The sequence below is a fragment of the Glycine soja genome, chromosome 19 (genome assembly GCF_004193775.1).
Source record: "Glycine soja cultivar W05 chromosome 19, ASM419377v2, whole genome shotgun sequence".
Taxonomy (NCBI): Eukaryota; Viridiplantae; Streptophyta; class Magnoliopsida; order Fabales; family Fabaceae; genus Glycine; species Glycine soja.
Window position 1 is genome coordinate 36,965,029 of NC_041020.1, and position 15,281 is coordinate 36,980,309.

The 15,281-nt window shown below is 31.8% G+C and overlaps 2 pseudogenes across 1 annotated transcript; one reads left to right on the forward strand and one right to left on the reverse strand.

Annotated features, from left to right (window-relative positions):
* The first annotated feature begins 652 nt into the window (after window positions 1–652).
* On the forward strand, window positions 653–3,911 carry LOC114400307 (annotated as a pseudogene). The gene is made up of 2 exons (XR_003663929.1): window positions 653–800; window positions 2,586–3,911. The product of XR_003663929.1 is annotated as a U5 small nuclear ribonucleoprotein 40 kDa protein pseudogene (transcript).
* Window positions 3,912–5,344: 1,433 nt separating this feature from the next.
* On the reverse strand, window positions 5,345–9,027 carry LOC114399846 (annotated as a pseudogene).
* Window positions 9,028–15,281: the final 6,254 nt, after the last annotated feature.

Here is a 15,281-nt window from a genome sequence, read left to right on the forward strand (position 1 = left end):
TACTTTAAAACACCTATATAATATACATGATACATATTTAGTATTAATACATGTATAGAATCCTTCAAAAATTTGTTTCAATGACAAAAATTGTTAGGGTGAAATTACAATTCAATTTTTTAACTTTAGACAGAAATACATTTTTTTGTTTTATGTTTGAATGAATATATTTACGTTGAAAAATATTTTGAGACATAATTATTTTTTAAAACACATTTTAACCAACATTTTTTGTATTATTAATTATTTAAATTAGAGTATTTTTTATTTTTTAAGTAAAAAATTGACTTTTTTTACAATGAATATAAATCAAATATATTTAATATCTTAATAGTATTATAAAAAATCTTTCATTTTCTTCTTTCTTCCTTTGACTTAGAATTAGGACTATACCAAATCAAGATTTATAGTGTTGTTTTAAAATTATTATTATTATTCAAGTTCAGAGGTCACTAAGATTCAGTGCAGTCGAAAAGTAGACACATCCCCGCAGTCAATACTTATAACCGTTAGATGAAGATCCGATGGCTAATATCTTAAACGTGTGTTTCTCATCTGATTTCTAGAGATAAAATATGAATCGTCCAATCTTCATCCAACAGTTAAGAACTAATAACTGCTTAAATATGTGTTTATACCGACTGCAGGAAACCCGCTTGGTGGAGGGTGGTAAATTGATCTGTGTATCATTATACTTTGAGGTGAACAAAACGAGTGTTTCAAGTTGCGGCGTGTGGGCTTTGTCTGAACTCAGTGAACCACACCACACAACACAGACGATTTCTCAGTCTCAATCTCAGGTACGTATTTTTCTTATCTTTCTTCTTTCTTTTCTCTCCAACACCTTAATTCCATTCATTCGCACTTTGTTTACACTTATTCTTCGAAATTAGCCTCTGCTTCGTTGAAATCCCTTTCTCTTTGTTTGCGAAATCATTTTCACTTTTTTTTTCGCACACGCTCAACCAAGTAAACCCTAATTACTTACTCGCATAAAGTATTGGGTATAGTCTGTTATGAACTCCTACAAGTTGCTGCTGCTTCTTTCAGATTTCCTTGTCATTTATTTTGCACGCGCTGCTGTTAGGTTTTGTAGGCATCAATAGGTTGCACGTTTGGAATTGGATGGTAATGTATGAAATATTTTCTCAGCTATGATAGTTTTTCAATAAAACTGTGTCATATTAATTAGATTTGTGCTCTGGATTCTTTTTTCTTTTTTTTTCGTGTACTATCAAAACCTGTGTGCTGTTTTCTTCTTGAGATAATCTTTGAAAGTTGATATGGAAGCCCCTGTTTATTGCCAATAAATTATTGATTGTTCTATTGGGATGGGGGAAATTGAGTGAATCTAATAAGGCCTTAGAACTAAACTGAATTGAACCACGTATACCCTAATCCTTTAAAACCGGTTGTTTTTACTCCAGTTTTTTATAACCACTGCTCGATACTGTTTATTTGCTACTTGTGCAGTTCGATGATTTTTTATTTTTAAAAACCAAACTGAACCTTTTGATTTAAGAAAAAAAAAAAAAACTTGAGTTTAACTTTCTCTGATTGGGCTAAAACCTGAACCATTGTAGTACAACCTACCATAGCTTGTATCACATTCTCTCTCAATTTTTGGTTTTCATTCTCCAATGGTGTTCTTCTTAGTTTATGAATTGTCTCGTGGTTATGCCTTTTTCAAATCTCAGGACCTTGATGAAATCAAGCAGAAAGTGGTTTTGTAATTGTGTGTATCTTCAATCTGTGGCAAGTCATGTTGGACTTGCAAATTTGCCTCATTGTGAAGTAGGTAGACTGTAGGAGTTCAAGGATTTGAATAAAGAAAGAGAAGCTTTAACCCAAGATTTAGATGATGTTGTTTCAGTTGGTAGTCTGCTTTAACATCAGTGTTGTTCATGACATGAGGTGTTAAAAAAAGTGGGATGAGAAATAATTGCATGAAAGGAAAACAGTGTGTCAGTCATAAAGCAGTGGTTAAACTATTCTTGTGCGACTTTTATTGTCCAGTAACTGAAGTAAACAAATCCCTTTACATAATTCACCTTTTTCCTTGCAAGTCAATAACAATTATGGTTTAGTCACATTTGCAGTTCATCAGCTTAATTTAGTTTTTTAGCCAAAACTAAACCATGCTTGGCATGATTTTCACTGAGTAGTTTACTGTTGATTATTGAGACAGACAATTTCCTGCTCTTCTATGACAAACATCTTTCTTATTTGAGTTTATATATCTATATCAAGTGATCAACTAAAAGATAGGTTCCCCCTTCTCTGTGTTTTGGTCAAATTGACATCTGAATGTCAGAATTTAATGTACCCTGTTGTTAATATGAAGCACATATCCTTTTCAGTGGATTACTTTGTTTTATCAAATGTTGACTTATAATTTTATCTTCTGCATTTGTTTTTTTTTTTTGGAGGGGTTTGGGGAGATCATTTTCTAATCATATTAATTGCATTGGAAGATGTGGACCAATGGAATTAATGTAAAACCCTAGAGTAGTCTAACTATGTAACTACCGTTATTCAGTTTCTAGTCTTTTTGAGATCTTCTAATTGTTCTGATTCTGTTACAGTGTTGGAGACTTGATCTTAAGAGAAATCATAGTTTGTTTAATTTCAATTCTGAGCAAAGGCCAACATGCAAGTTTTTCCCAGTGAAGGCGAAAGTGCTTTGTCAGTTGTTGGTCCAAGGCCAATGGAATGGTCTACTGTTCCATACAATGCCCCTCAAGCTCCTGGGCCAAATGGAAAGCAGCGGACCTCAAGTTTAGAATCACCAATCATGTTGCTGTCAGGTCACCAGAGTGCTATATATACCATGAAGTTCAATCCAGCAGGATCAGTCGTTGCATCTGGATCTCATGACAGGGAAATTTTCCTCTGGAATGTGCATGGGGATTGCAAGAACTTCATGGTTCTGAAAGGTCACAAGAATGCAGTTTTAGATCTTCACTGGACTACAGACGGGACACAAATAGTCTCTGCCAGCCCGGACAAAACAGTGAGGGCATGGGATGTGGAAACAGGAAAACAAATCAAAAAGATGGTAGAACATCTCTCATATGTTAATTCATGTTGTCCTTCCCGAAGGGGACCACCTCTTGTGGTGAGTGGCTCTGATGACGGAACTGCTAAATTATGGGATATGCGTCAGAGGGGTTCCATCCAAACATTCCCAGATAAATACCAGATTACGGCTGTTGGCTTCTCTGATGCATCGGATAAGATCTTCACTGGTGGTATTGATAATGATGTAAAGATTTGGGATTTGCGTAAAGGTGAAGTTACCATGACACTACAAGGTCATCAAGATATGATTACTGCTATGCAATTGAGTCCTGATGGGTCCTACCTTCTTACAAATGGCATGGATTGCAAGCTTTGCATTTGGGATATGCGTCCGTATGCTCCACAAAATCGGTGTGTGAAGGTGTTGGAAGGGCACCAACACAACTTTGAAAAGAACTTGTTGAAGTGTGGTTGGTCTCCTGATGGAAGCAAGGTAACAGCTGGTAGTTCTGATCGAATGGTTTACATCTGGGATACCACTTCTCGCCGCATCTTGTATAAGCTTCCCGGTCACAATGGATCTGTTAATGAGTGTGTTTTTCATCCCAATGAGCCTATTATTGGATCTTGCAGCAGTGACAAGCAGATTTATCTTGGGGAGATATGAAGCACAACGTTTAGGAAATGAAATGAGCATGTTGGTGCTTTTGACCACCATTAGGGAGTGGTAAACTTTAGAAATGCTGAATTCCTTCTGTTGTTTCCTGGTCGATCAATTCAGTGACTATATAATGTTCTTGCAAAAATATTATATAATGTTGGTGCTTTTGTGATTTGACGTTCGTGAGAATGCCTCCATTCATCCATTCTGAATTTCAGGTCATTTTTTTAGGAGGGTGTTCTTAAGTTTTTTTTTTTTTTTGTTTTCTGGAGAATCAGATTAACTTTAGAAATGAAATTTTTTAGAAATACATTCTTGATATACAGATTTTGTAAAGCATTAATTATTATTAGGTATATTTCACGTAGATCTTGTTAAATGATTCATCAAGCTATAAAAAAAGAAAGCATTCTCACCATTTAAGATCTGATGATTAATGACAAGAATGTCTCTTATTTTTTTTTTCTTATTCAATCTTTTTACATGAGAATGAGAAGAATATATATGTGATTTTTTAAGTCACATAAATTATGTGTTTTTTAAAAGTCACATAACATTTTTAAGTAATCATATGACTTTAAATTTTAATCATTCATAATTTCATGTATATAGTTTTGTGACTCATATATTTGTTGTCATGTAGACATACGTCACATGATAGTACCCCATTCATTTTCTTCTTTACCGAAATGTAAATATCTTCCTACTTTTAATTCATAAATTAGTTAAACATTGTCGTAAAATATTTTTCATAAATTTTAAAATTGTAAAATTATTAGTGTTTATTATTATTATTATTATTATTATTTAGCTAGCTTTCATTTTCCATGTTCTCCACTTTGAATTTATTTACGCTTAGTAATAAAATATTTCTTGAAAGTTACGACAACAATATTTTAAGACAATTTCTGAATTAGTGCCTTGACTATTTTCAAAAATAAAAAAATTAATTTTTTTAAAACACAATATTTAGCATATTATATATATATATATATATATATATATATATATATATATATATATATATATATATATATATTAAAAGGCAATTTTTTTAAAAAAAGAATTCGGCACAGAGGTTAAAGAAAGATACATCAAGGAATAACTCCCCTGTTACAATATGACTCCCAACAGAATAACCCATACACACCAAAACGCAACAGACATACAAGGAACTACTAATCATCTATTATATAACCCGAAAAATGAGAAAAAATCATTTAGAAACTTTCCTTATGAACATAAAAGTCACCCAAAGCCTATATTAATAGCAATATTAAGTAGTATTTCTTATTCTTAAATTTAAGTATTTATCATACTTAATAAGAGAATGTTTCAAAACTTTATACAGATTTATTGAGTGACCTAACGAAGGTATTATAGTCTTTTCAGATCATTGAAACTTTTATCCTAATCCAAAAAATTTGGATGCTTACCTTGCCTTAAAGAACAATTTGGCGGAAAATAAATGTCAAATGTATTTTCGAAAAATAATATTTCTTGGCAATGTACTCTTTTAAAATTACGTACCAAACTTGAAAGTATCATTTCCAATTTTAGGTTCACAAAAAACTAAAAAAAAAAACTTTCTTTCTGTCAAATGCATTTAAAGTAATTATTACAAAATCAACATTTTTCAATTATATAATTGTCCATGTATGATTAGATAATGTAAAAAAAAAAAACGTTATCCATCCAACAAAGTCCAATACAAACTAATTAGGATTTTTGCAACCACACTCTTACACATAACAAGGCTACTTGATCATGTTCATGAAGAACCCTAATTTCTCATTCTTACCAAAAATAAAAACGACAACAATATACAACTAAAGAGATAGAAAAAAAAAACTTTAGAAATTAAACAACAAACTGTTTCTGAACACGTGAATTAGACTAAGGCACCTTTCATAGCAACCTTCAAAGCCTCTCGATTCTCGATTGGCTGAGTCGTAGATAGTCTTTTTGCTGGGATCTCGTATCTCTTATATCACCGATACTTTGGGCCTAGCACAACACAAGATCAAATACTAAAGTTTTGGGGAAAAATCTAAAACGTGTTCAAAATGTACGCATGCATGGATTACAACCATTAGACAAACTGAAAATGGTTTCCTAGGGTCTTCCTCCTAAATGTCAAGTGTCATTCCTCACATGAAAAACTACAAATCGCAAATGATTTTTGCTTATTCCTATTATTCATGATCTTTTGAAACAATTTTAATGTCAAGCAATTAAATTATAAAATCTGAAAAACCACTTTGTTTACTTGTGTATTAGCTATATCAAATATTAATTATTTAATTTTATATAAGGGTATACCAATGACATGTAATGAGAAGACAATTATTTTGATAGTTATCCAGCTGAACAGTTAGTTGTTCATGAGGACTATTTAGTTAGTTGCTTGTTGTTGTGATTGAATATTCTATATAACACCTTCATCTTGTATACTCTAGCATCTATGAGTTCCTTTACCATGCTTAGTCATCTATTGCTCAGGTATGACAAATTAAAATTATGGAGCTAAATAAACTTTGATTATGATAGTCACCTTATATTAGTTAACTTACATGGTTTTGGAGGCAAGGTATTAGCTAAATTAAAATGTTTCATAAAATTGATTTTTTAGCAAACGAATAAAGAAGTTACTTATTATACACGACAATTATCACAGCCTTTTCACCTTGTAAACTGCCTCATAAATATCATTTCTATCCCCAATGCTGAAGTAAAAAGCATATTAAGACATTTTTTTTTCAAGTTTTTATATACAAACATTCAAAATTTTAGAAGCCGTTTTTAATATTTGTCTATGAAATCACCTCCCAATTTTAAATACAGACATTCAAAATTTTAGTAGCCATTTTAGTAAACAATGCAAACTAAGAATGCAATGGAAAAAAAATAAAAAAAATTAAATGTAATCAACAAACAAAATCTAAATTAGTATAAATAATAGTAAGACAAATAACTAAAACTATAAGCTAGTTTCACTAACCTCAACTAACAGGTGCTTCTCTGTTTACAAATATGTTGAATTTCACCATATAAGTAACATACAGTTGGTCGGCCAGTCGATCAAAGAACCGATAGTATTTATGTCTCCATTTCCTAAGAAGGAGCAAAGAACCACAAAATCCCCAAAATCCAACTGCAAATCCAACTCCCATCCCAAGATAGAGTGATTCCTTTTCAGAGTCACCATCTGTATTTTCTGTTGCATTACCATGATTGTTGTCTTCTGTGTTACATTTAGGAAGAGGAGCTCCACAAAGTTCTGGATTCCCAATATAGCTTGATGCATCAAAACTCTGAAGTTGAGTCCCTACTGGGATTTGTCCAGTAAAATTGTTGCATGACATGTTCAAATAACTCAGAAAAGACAGTGTAGTCATGGTTTGTGGAATTTCTCCAAAAAGCTTATTATTAGAGAGATCAAGAGATTCGAGATTTTTCATGCCTCCAATGGTCTTTGGTATTGTTCCAATCAAATGATTGTAAGATAAATTCAACGTTTGAACTTGAATCAGCCCAAATAATTCCAAAGGAATTTCTCCAGTCAGGTTGTTAGCTGAAAGGTCAACAGTTGCCCTAGGCCACTTAAGATTATATTCATAATCTTGACCTTTTGTAAACAAATTGATTAAGTCATCATCAACAAAGCTGTGTGAAAATTCACTCCTAACCATTTGGGTAATGTTATACGTAACCTGAGGTATTGATCCTGAAAGCTTATTGTGGGCAAGATCCAAGTGAGCTAGAAAAGAGAGATTGAACAGTTGTGGTGGAATACTACCCTCAAAGTGATTATATCTCAATATCACCACTTGTAAATTTTGTGGCATGTTGATCGGAATAGTTCCATAAAATTCATTTTTTCCCAGGTTCATGACTTCTAATCGCGTCAAGTTTGAGAGTTCCACAGGAACTTCACCAAATAACTTATTACTCCACAAGTTAATATAAAACAAATAATTCAAGTTCTGCCACCCAGGAGGAATTGATCCTGTGAAAGAGTTATGAGATAAATCCACATATTGGACATTTGATAATTGTGGGAGCCTTCCTGAGAAGTTATTATGGCGTAACTTTATAAAGCTAGAATTCAGCATCACGTTCGATATGTCTTCATTGATTGAATTGTTGGACATATCGAGCATAAAATAATTTCCAGCTATAAGTCTCTTAAACCTATCTTCATCCACAAATGTAATTCCCGAGCTTGATATATCCAGATACTCAAGTGATTTTTGGGTATATATCCATGATGGAAGTTTGGCACCTTGATTTGTATTATCCAAATCAAGCACTTTAAGTTGAAACAGAGGAACCCATTCAGGATTGAAATGAAATGCAAAACTTGAATTGCTCAAGTGTAAATATTCTAAATTGCGGAGTCTAGAAAAATGAGTTTCAGATATTGTACCGGAAAAGGAATTAGAACCAATATCTAGGAAAGTTAAGGATGTGAGATTTCCCAAACTCGAAGGAATGGAACCAGAAAACATGTTGTGGGATAGATCAAGGTATTCCAAATTTTGGTGGTTGAACAAACTTAAAGGTATTTCACCATGTAAACTACTCCATGAAAGATCGAGATGAGAGATGTCATTACTGAGATTAAACAGCCAACATGGTAATTCAGAGTTGAAATTGTTATAAGAAAGATCAACAGTTACGAGTGAGGTAAGATTCGCAGAAGGACTTATGCTGGTTAGTTGACAATCTCTCAAGTATAAGTTTGATAATGAAGGAGGCATAGCCAAAAGCCAGTTGGTTTCTTTGTGGAGATCAGTCCCTCTGAGGTCAAGTTGTTTCAAGGAAGAAAGTTGAGAAAGCCAATTAAGATTATCCATGGAAAGATTATAACCACTCAAAGATAAGTCAAGGTACTGGAGGTTAGAGTCAGATATGACATCATTGGGAATAGATGGAATGCTAATAGCATTAAAGTTGTTCATACTCAAATCCAAGTGATTTAGAAATTCAAGTTCCAGCAAAGCTAAGTTCATTTCACCTTCCAGAGATTGTGTAGATAGATCAAGTTTTGTAACTCTGCTTGTGGTGTTGTCACACTGAACACCCTTCCATGCACAACAGTCTTTTTCACTTGACCACGTCACGAGCTTGTTATATGGATCACGAACAATGCCTTGTTTGAAGATTAGCAATGTCTATTGATCCTTCTCATTGCAACGAACCTCCCTAAGATTATTAGACATACCTTTTTGGGATGTGGATGCATAAAAAAGTAGGAGCAAAAGGATTGAAGTTTGAGAAATAGAGGACACCATGATTGGTGGAACAAGAGAAGGATTGATCGATTCAAATGAGAGTGTTGGGTAGTGATGTCTCTCTATTAACACTTTGCAGGCTCAAAATGTAATTATATAGATTTAGTTTTTCAGCCCCAAAAAGAATAGATTGTTTTGGGCTAGAAAAGTCTAAATTTGAAATTTCTTGGAACTTTATCTTTTAAAAGTGTTTTTTTTTCTACAAGAAACCGCGTCAATGTGATTTTTTTCCTACTAGAATCTTTGACAATTTGTGTATTAGTATGAAAATATTTATTCGATCTGTTTTTTAATTATTTTTTTTCTTTTACTATTTTTAAAGATCTAGAATTATAAGATTAAATAAAATTAACAAGTTTTGTCACAAGATTTTGAAAAAGAAATGATTTCTTCATATTAATATTGCAATATTATTTTGAGAACCAATACAAATGGTTTAATTTAATCTAATTTTTTTTCACGACTTTCATTTTCAACATGCTTATTTTCTTTGTTCTCAAACCTATAATCCAATATCAACGAAATTAGGTCTAATAGAAGGGACCAGTTCTCACATATGCCTTTGATTTCTCTGTTGGAAATCTTTAGTGTTGAATTCTTATTTTAATATTTTTTATTCTTTATGTCAAAAATCACATGTCTTAAAATCTATAACATTGTTTCATGAATTAGAATAAAATATCTGAATTCATAATAGGTTCCTAATCAATGCGTTCTTCAATAATTGTTGTGAGTGATTTTATGTTTCTTCTTCAATTATAGTCTATTTATTTCTCAATGAAACCGGACCTTCGTAACTGTTCAGATGAAGACAAAAAACTGTGTCACTTCAATATATTGGAAACCACAATTAACTTATAGTGCGTTAATCTAATAGGATTCTCATTATCTTTTAATAATATTTATTCATTTAAGCTCATATCACCATATTTGATAGTCAACCAGCTCACTTAATTTGACCACATAAAATAAAGTCTACTAATAATAAATAACTAATATAATTGTCTTAAAATATTAGTCCACATTAATTATTGGAATAGAAACTTCAAACAATCTCTCATTTGGACTGCATATTATAACAATTATATCACAGTTTCTTAGGCATGCATAGTATGTTAGTTATCGTTAGACTTTCACTTTAACAATCTCATCTATCACATGTATTAATAACGGAATCACCATAACTTTCATTATTACAACAAACATGATGACCCCAATGGTCGTCACATCAATACACTCAATGACATATTAATATGGATGAGCAACATAAAAATTACATGCAATATGATCTCAATCATGTCTATTTTCAACCGGTCCACTTAAGTCTTTAACGGGATCAATCTAAAGTCCTTAAGTGCAATTTAAATATTGCACATAAATAAACAAGTTTCATAATGAACTTATAAACCATAATCTTTATTTGACAGAAAATCAAATATATGAAATTCAAATCCAAACACAGAACATATAGACTCTCACTAAACCAAGACAACGACTGAAATAACACTATATGAGCAACATGCTCATGAAACCTTATGTGTCAACCATTAGTTAGTGGGCCAACTAGCATATTATATTTTCATATATGTTCTATCAATATCTTTATTTTCTGAATTCTTTCTTTAATAATCAAATTCTTTATGGCAATAACCTTTGATCTGGTTGAACTCTTATTATTGTTGGAGTACAACACTACTAAATTATTGTCACAATAAATCTTTGATGGCCTCTTAATGTTGGTAATAATGGGCAAGCTAATGACAAAATTTAGCTATCATATCTTTTGGTTTGATGCCTCATAACAAGATATTAACTCCATCACCATGGTTAAAGATGTATCTTGATGTGGAGTGGCTACTATTTGGGCATCCCACAAAATCGGAGTTAGAATACCTAATGATCTCTAACCTGTCAAACTTTCGATATGTAAGCATGTAGTTTTCTTTAAATAATGTATTATGCACTTTACTACTTTTTAGTGTAGCATACCATGATTACTGACATATCTTCCTAAGACTCCCACTAAAATGCTATGTTGGGACGAAAACAAACTTAAACATACATAAGACTCCCCATAAGTAAAGCATGATGAATATCTTTTCCATCTCTTCCTTTTCCAAGATAACTAATGGAGCATTGTTTGAGACTAAACTTGTCTCCTTTAACAATGAATGTATCTTCTAGTTGACTATCTTTCATGTTGAATATATCCAAAACTATATTGGTAATTCTTTTGTGACAATACGACTATATTATGACTAGAGAGATGTCATTAACATATAATATCAAAAGGAAAAATTGACTTTCATTGAACTTTTGGTATATGCAATCATTAATCAAAATTGCCTCAAAACCATAAGATACAATAACTTGGTGAAATTTATAATACCATTGACGGGAAGCCTATTTATAGTCATAGATGGATTCCTTTAGTTTGCATACCATAAACTTTGAATCATCTTAAGAAAGTTTTTTGGTTGTTCCATATTGTTTCATCAATGTTGCCACTTAGAAACATAGCCTTTACATCCATTTAATGCATCACAACTCTAAATCAAAATGAGTTATCAATGTCATTATAGTCGTTAGAAAGTCTTTCTATAAAACTTGAGAAAAAATTTATACCTATGAGAGTATAAAACTTCCTCAAGGAATCTTGCATTCGCATCTTAAATAAGAATCTTGTAGTGGGATTGAAAAACTTATACTCATAGGAGTGTTCAATGTAACCAACAAAGTAGCAACTAATTGTCTTTAAGTCTAGCTTACTTTCATGCAACCTACAAGGCCTTGCTTCAGTTGGATATCCCCAAATGTGAATATGCCTAATGTTGAGCCTTTTCTTAATCCATAGCTCATAAGGGGTCTTAGTAACTACTTTATTTTGTACCCTATTAAAGATATAAACTAAGATATTTAATGTCTCTTCTCAAAGTGACTTTGGTAAAGAAGAGTATGTGACTAATCATACTTCTTATCATATCCTTAAGAGTCTAGTTTAGTGATTTTGCATATCCATTCATGTTAGGTTTGACCAACATTGTATATTGTAGAAAAATTTCACACTCATTAAGGAAAAACGTGAAGGGCTCTAGATGTTGCTCACCTTATCCATCATATATACCATAGTATTTACTACCATGACTAGATATAATAGCCTTAATTTCCTTTTTTAATTTAAGTTTAAATTTATCTTTGAAGGACTTAAAAAGTGTTTAGAAATTGAGACTCTTTGTGAATTAAATAAAGAATAACTATGTATGAACATAATAAAATACTTTTGGCACCTAAATTTCTTTTGTTTGTTTATTTTCCCTTAATATACTCAATGTAGACTTTAATGTCTAACCAGTCTAAGGGATCAAGAATTTTCTCCGACATAAGCCTTTGAGCTATCTAGTTAAAGATATGACATAAGCGTTTATGCTACAAAGTGGTGGAATTCTCATTAAATTTACATTTTGTACCACATGAATATGTTTGCAATAGGAACACTCAATATCAATTAAAGATTAATAATCAACATTTGAATCATAAGAGAGACTAACTTTATTATTTCTAAATGAACAATAATAACCGAATTTGTCCAAAATATAAATATAAATTAACTTCCATCTAGCATATGATGCAACATATGTCTCAACCAAATCCAAATGAAAATAAGTCTTTAAAGCAACCAAAAAGTTTCTATAGCTTCAATTGGAACTTTACTGTCATTATCCATATAGATGAATCTTTCAACTTCACTTAGCAAATGACTGCACATGCAACCTTGCATTGTGTGAGTAGTAGCACTAGAATCTACCCAACAAATGTCCTTTAGTACAAAAACTAAATGAACTTTAGAACAAAAAAAAAGTGAGAAGTTTACCCTTCTTCTCACACCAAGTTGTGTACTTGGGACACTTTTACTTCATATGTTTCACCTTCTTACAAAAGTAACAAATAAAGTCCTTATTTTACTCTTTTGTTTCTTTTTTAATTGAGAACAATTTTATGCAATATATATCCTCAACTCTCTTTATTTTCTTATTCTAAGAATGACTTGGTTTGATCTAGGTTCACGATAAAGAATAGAACCTAGTTTAATCTAGCATCATGATAAATAAAATCCTATTAGAGTTTTCTATAGTTAAAAGGGTTGATTCATCTAATTCCATGCAATTTAAAAAAAATATTAACTAGCTCCTTTAAAATAAAAATGTAAAATAAAAAGCTTTGGAATTCCCAAAAAACCATGTGGAAAAAAAGAGTAGTAATAACAACTAAAGAGAGAACAACAACAATTAATCTTTATGATAGATTTAAAGACCCAAACAAGATACCTAACGTACCATTAATCCCCAATCTTTGGATTAAAAATACTAATTGCAAGTGGAAATACCACTAAGTGAAAAATGCAAATTACCGACAATCGATAAACATTCATCCCAAAATCCATCGGTAACTCTGATTTTTTCAACGGATTACTGACGAACAAAATTTCATCAGTAATATTGTCATCGCAAAACACATCCATTGGTAATTTCTGACAAATTATCCATAGAAAATATTGGTTGGTACATACTGATGGATGATTTGATGGTAAAGATCAACTAGTTTATCGATAACTATCTATCGGTAATTACTGACTGATATATATTCGTCGATAATTACATACACATACTTTTTTATAAATTACTTGACAAATTATCTGTCAGTAACAAATATTTTAAAAAAAATATATTTCATATATATTTGTTTTTAAACCATTTATTTTTTTTAAGCATAAATAAAAATAAAATATAAATACATTCTCAACTTGACTTGAACCAATCTTAACAATATGAAAATCTTGTTCATTTAGATATTTTAACAATCCTTTGGCAAAAAATTTATGCATCCTAATAAAAACTTTTTCCCATTTAATTTTTTAACCAAGGGCATTGATTAGCATTTTCCATTAATATAAATAGCGAGATAAATAACCAAAACTATAAAGTTGGCTTCACTAACCTCAACTAACAGGTGCTTCTCTGTGTAGAAATATGTTGAATTTCACCATATAAGTAACATACAGTTGGTCGGACAGTCGATCAAAGAACCAATAGTATTTATGTTTCCACTTCCTAAGAAGGAGCAAAGAACCACAAATACCCCAAAATCTAACTCCCATCCCAAGATACAATGATTCATTTTCAGAGTCACGATCTATATTTTCTATTTGTTGCATTGCATTCCTAGGATTTTTGTCTTCTATGCTACACTTTGGAAGAGGAATTCCATAAAGTTCTGGATTCTCAAAATAGGTTGATGCATCAAAACTCTGAAGTTAAGTCCCTATTGGGATTTGTCTAGTAAAATTGTTGCATGATAGGTTCAAATAACCCAAAAAAGACAAAGTAGCCATGTTTTCTAGAATTTCTCTAAAAAGCATATTATTAGAGAGATCAAGAGACTCCAATTTTTCCATGCCTCCAATTGTCTCTGATATCATTCCAGTCAAATGATTGTAAGATAAATTTTGAGGGAATCTCTCCGAACAAGGTGTTGGCTGAAAGGTCAATAGTTCGTCTATGTCAGTCGAGATTATATTCATAAACTTGACCTAGTGTAAACAAATTGATTAAGTTATCATCAACATACATGAATGGGAAATTATTACCCCTAGCCATTTTGGTACCATTATACACAACCTGAGGTGTTGATCTTGAAAGTTTGTTGTGGGTAAGATCTAAGTGCATAAGAGAAGAGAGATTGAATATTTATGGTGGAATACTTCCCTTAAATTTATTGGATCTCAATATCAGCACATCTAATTTTCGTGGCATGTTGATTGGTATAGTTCCGGAAAATTTATTATTTGCTAGGTTCACAACTACTAAATGCTTCGAGTTTGAGAGTTCCACCAAAAGAACTTCACCAAATAACTTATTACTCCACAAGTTGATATAAACCAAACCTTTCAAGTTCTCCCAACCACAAGGAATTGATCCTGTGAAAGAGTTATGGGATAAATACAGATATTGGACATTTGGTGATAAATGTGGGAGCCTTCCTATGAAATTATGATGGCCAAACTTTATCTCGTAAGAATTTAGCAATACGCTAGATATATCTTCACTGATTGAATTGTCGGACATATCAAACTTACTAGGGTCAGCCCTGAAGGTTGTCTGGAGGTGCCCTGGCACTGGGCCAATAAATGGAAGGGGCTCCAAAAACAAATTTAAGTTTAATATTTTAGAAAAAAAAATGTTGTATGTTATTATCTATTACGTTTCACTGCTTCCTCTGCTTCTGGTTTGAGTGGTTTCGTTTCA